The 5000-nt window shown below is 32.4% G+C and overlaps 3 non-coding genes and 1 pseudogene across 3 annotated transcripts; 1 reads left to right on the forward strand and 3 right to left on the reverse strand.

Moving 5' to 3' along the window:
- LOC128035959 (DNA-directed RNA polymerase subunit beta-like) overlaps window positions 1–377 on the reverse strand; it is a 6429-nt pseudogene extending 6052 nt beyond the window's left edge.
- An 839-nt stretch (window positions 378–1216) lies between these two features.
- Window positions 1217–1288, forward strand: TRNAC-GCA (transfer RNA cysteine (anticodon GCA)). Its single transcript has one exon. It is a non-coding gene; the product is annotated as a tRNA-Cys (tRNA).
- A 2420-nt stretch (window positions 1289–3708) lies between these two features.
- On the reverse strand, window positions 3709–3782 carry TRNAD-GUC (transfer RNA aspartic acid (anticodon GUC)). The gene has a single exon. It is a non-coding gene; the product is annotated as a tRNA-Asp (tRNA).
- Window positions 3783–4282: 500 nt separating this feature from the next.
- TRNAY-GUA (transfer RNA tyrosine (anticodon GUA)) lies at window positions 4283–4366 on the reverse strand. Its single transcript has one exon. It is a non-coding gene; the product is annotated as a tRNA-Tyr (tRNA).
- Between the last annotated feature and the right edge of the window lie 634 nt (window positions 4367–5000).

Here is a 5000-nt window from a genome sequence, read left to right on the forward strand (position 1 = left end):
CATCCCCGAGCATTTTGAATTTCCCATTTCTCAAAAGAATCCCATTCTTTTCTCATTCTTCATCGAATCCTACGAATCGATCTAATAATGATGGAATTGAATTTCTATTCTGTTTACTGAATCACATGAAATTTTATCTAACTCCATATACCATATAATATATGTGGAATGTATGAAATATGAAATGCGTATGAACGGAAGAAGAAAAATTATACTCAAATTTTTATTTATATTTAGAACAAACAGATACAGAAAAGAATTGATAAATGCCATTTAGCCGCATGGAGTTTTGTTTTTGTATAGAATATAAAAAAAAATAATTCAATTTCTACCATTATTATGATATTACATATTCCAATCCGATTGAATACCAGAAAATGAAAGGAATTCCTGATTTGATCTGTTCATTGAGATAAAGACAAAATAATTCTAAAATATATATATAGGAGAGAGTTGATTTTTCTAGCGCTTAATTTTTCATGGACTCCATTGTTCAAAAACGATTCGCAGAGAAGATAGATGTTTTACCCACTTTTTAGTTTTTATTTTTAGTAGAATATTTAGAATATGATTGAAGTGCGTACGAAAAGGGGCTTATATTTATTAAACATGTGCAGATATAGCATTTCTATTTATATATGTCTTTCTTTTATTCCATTATAACGCTCTAATGGAGACAAGACATGGCGTGCTCTATCAAAATTCTATTTTTCTTTTATTTTAATCTATTCAATGAAAAATTGAAACACGATAATTTCGTGCTGATTCCCTATGGACATCATATCTAGATAGATAAAATACCTCATTAGATAACTATAACTGTGTAACAACTTATGCTCTGGGGTTTACATAGACTCATAATTGCTGTTATATTATTATAATATACTTGAAATTCAGAAAGTTTTTTTTTTATTGAAAAAAAAAATCAATACTGATTAGTTATGTATCCAGTTTGATTTTCTTATACCATTAGAAAAAGACAAGTGAAGAAGAATCGTCCATAAATTTGCAAACAATAGTTAATGGTTCCAATTTATTTGTCCTGAATTTTGACTTTTGTAACTGAGAATCCACATTTTCTTTTTCAATAGAAAAGAAAGGGAAAGTTTTTAGATATTGTGTGTCTTGAGATACTATAACCAATTGAAGGTATGGATCCGATCTAAAAATGAAAAAGAAAAGGGGGATACTCTCCTTTTTTTGTTTGTAGCCTTTTGGCGACATGGCCGAGCGGTAAGGCGGGGGACTGCAAATCCCTTATTCCCCAGTTCAAATCCGGGTGTCGCCTGATCAACAAAAAACTCGAAATCCTAACGTCTCCTAACGTCTAGGATTCAAGGAAAAACTAAAGTAGTGGAAGGGAATCAGTAAATCTTGATATGGGAGCCCCCCTTACTAATGGAGTGGCTACTAGAGGAGTCTTGAATTAGATTGGATAACGGGAGTGTCTAATTAACTAATGAATGGTTGTAGAAGGGTTGGAAGATACTTTGTATACAGACGGATGAAAGTCTCTGAATGTTCAGGCATCCAATTAATATTAGATTGGATAGATAATCGGCTTTTACTTAATGAGGGACACCAAAAGAAAGAATAAGTCTTATTATTGATACATGTGAGTAACATTCTTTTGATATTTCCAAAAGTGTTACTGCGCATTTTGCTTGTGCTTAATGGTTCTCGATTTTACTCGAAATCATATAAGAGCTTGTTATAAGCGGATTTATCGAAGTGATTCATCAACGGTGGCGTGTCACAATTCCCTTTTCTTTTTGACTCTGCGCCAGTAATTCCACTATTATTAGTGAACAATAATGGAAAAATGGAATTCCTTCATATTTGTTTCATATTCATAGAGATAGGGGACATAATACACATGGATATAGTAAGTCTTGCTTGGGCTGCTTTAATGGTAGTCTTTACATTTTCCCTTTCACTCGTAGTATGGGGAAGAAGTGGGCTCTAGGGGTACTCCTAATTGGGGTTGAGGAATCAAACCGTATCAATTGTTTTCTAGATCGTTTTGCAAAGCCTTTTTTTATTTTAACTATTTTATTAGTCTTCATTTCGAAATTCTTGGATTCTAGTGGAGTAATGTATTCTATGAATAACACCTTTTCAATCAAAATCAAACAAACATTTCAATAATCCCCATGTTCGTATTTCGAAAGTAAAGGGATCCGGATGATAGGCAATTAAAAAAAAAAGAATTCTTCCTAAATTGTCTATTTTGATGAACCAGCTCTTACCAGAGTTAGAAACGGACAATGAGGGACAAGGAACCCCCTTTGTTTTCTGTATTTGCTTGTTTTATTTCCTCCTCTTTACTGTTCAAAGAGAAAAAAAAAGTCTTTTTTTTATTTAATTTAATAAGATCTTGCCTTAGTGTAGTCACATATTAGACACTTACCCCCAGTTTTAGTTGAATTTCATTTATGAAATGCTTTATTGACTCATTTCATATCATGGATCAAAGAAGTTAAATTCAAAATCGGCAGGGTATACCCTTTTTTCGAAACGAAATACGAAGAAAAGTTACCATAGAACTCTTTGGATCATCTGTCAGTTGCTCAACGAATTACTTCTTTGGAATGTTCAAAAAAAAAGATTACTTGGTTTTCTTTTTTTTTTATTAATTTAATTAATATATGCCTATTCCATTCCATTTTTCCTTCATTTCTGATTATTTTAATAGGAATCTCGGTATCCACCAAAAAAATCAAATCCATGAAATGAAAGAATTATAAAATCGTAAGACTTGCCTTTCAATTATTTCAGATTAATTGAAATCAACACAAATAAAATAGATCAAGCGAAGAAATAAAATTGAGATACTATGTACAGTACATATATTTAATTGATATCGACATGTATGAAGATCCATATTGTGGATTCATCTATATTAAGCTTGTATCTTTCTACATTACAATAATAGATATAGATAGTATGGTAGAAAGATTCATATTTTTTCTACCATACTATCGAGTTTTATAGGATACTGCTGATTCTAGTCCATTCATTTTATTTAAGACGTGAGATTTGAATCCTTTTTTTCTTAACTCCTTGATAAAAAGTCAAGTTTCATTCAAATTAATCACTTTGACTGACAGTTTTTACGTATATTATAAGTAAAAAAGCGGTAGGAACTAGAATGAACAGCGCTGTAGCAATAAATGCGAGAATATTTACTTCCATAATTTCATTGTTTTTTTTACTTCGCAATAACTCGGGATTTAATCCCATAGAGATGATAAATTTGTCGCTTGTAAATTCAATGCAATGACTTACATTTCAATGACATCGAATCGGATCAATATCATGAATAACAATATCTAGGCTATCAAATCGATTCACCGTCGAGAATTGAATAGTATAACATAGGAAGATCTTTTATCCACACCGAATACAAAAAGTGATGCCTGGTCCAATCAAAAGAATTCCTTTCCTTTATTTATATATATTCTTTTCCACCCTTTCTTTTCGATAATCTACCGCCTTCCTTGTACAATCATCTGATGATGTATCATCTGACTGCTTTTCCACTTTCACCGTTTACAAATAGTTTCCAAATAAACCCCAACAAAAAAGAGAAAGGAAAAAATAAATAAAAAAAAGATAAAGATATCGTTGGGAATGAAATTCTGTCATTTGTATCCCCTTTGACAGAAAACGGAGGATCAATTGATGTATTTTAAAAATTTTATCCGTCGGGACTGACGGGGCTCGAACCCGCAGCTTCCGCCTTGACAGGGCGGTGCTCTGACCGATTGAACTACAATCCCAGGAAATAAAGAAAAGTGTACAACATAGATAGTCTTATGATTTCATTCAAGCCATTTTCTATTTAGATTTTAGATTCGAAGCCGGGTTGTAACAAACAAAGGCGCGAGTGATATATTGATATCCATACGGGTATGCACTTTGAGTGAGAGCGACGCGGATTCCTAGTTACTAGGAATCCTTTCGTTATTGCCAAATAAATCGATCAATAATCAATTTGAAAATGAAAACAAAAAAGAGTCTTCTTTTTTGTTTACTTTACTCTTTTTCTTTTCATTAAACTTTCTATTTAATGATCCTGATATGAATCTAGAGCGTTATCAAGGTCATAATTTATGGGAACAACTAAATAAATAGAACAAAATAAAAAACAAATAGCGGTAGGGATGGATATATCACAAAATTGGACTTTTTATTCTTCCCTAATTTTTTTGTTTGGCTTTTCGGGAAAACAAAATACAAAAAAATGGGCATTTTAGGTTATGGCGGATCAGCGAATTATTGGGCCGAGCTGGATTTGAACCAGCGTAGACATATTGCCAACGAATTTACAGTCCGTCCCCATTAACCGCTCGGGCATCGACCCAGGAAGAATCAATTCTAGGTTTATTGATAATCCATGATCAACTTCCTTTCGTAGTACCCTACCCCCAGGGGAAGTCGAATCCCCGCTGCCTCCTTGAAAGAGAGGTGTCCTGAACCGCTAGACGATGGGGCATACTTGCCTGACCGCGACCATACTATGCTCATAGTATGAGCAGTTTTTTGAAATTGTCAATATAATGGAATGACTAGAGCCGAAAGCTTTTTCCATCTTTTATGATTTTCCATTTTTGATTCACGATTTATACTCAGTAAATCATTCATTTTAATCGCCACTCTATTCGATATAGAAATAAATTAGATAAATTCAATCTATTATATAAATATTTATTAGAAATAAATAGATATTATAAAAAGAAACTAGATTATATTAATAATACAAAGTATAAGATCAGTGATTGGTTTAACATAAACATAAAAAAGGGAGTTAACCTTCATTTTTTCCACTTTCATTCATTGATTCACTCATTATTACGACGAGACAGGCATGTTTCTATCTCACACTAAGCCGGTAAATTAACAAAAAGTAAATCGGGAATTTTTGGAAGAGGCAACAAGAAGTTATCAAAAATTATGTGTGTGTGTTTTTTTTCTAAAAATTGGGTTCGGTGAACAAA

This window comes from Gossypium raimondii, chromosome 2, assembly GCF_025698545.1.
Source record: "Gossypium raimondii isolate GPD5lz chromosome 2, ASM2569854v1, whole genome shotgun sequence".
Lineage (NCBI taxonomy): Eukaryota > Viridiplantae > Streptophyta > Magnoliopsida > Malvales > Malvaceae > Gossypium > Gossypium raimondii.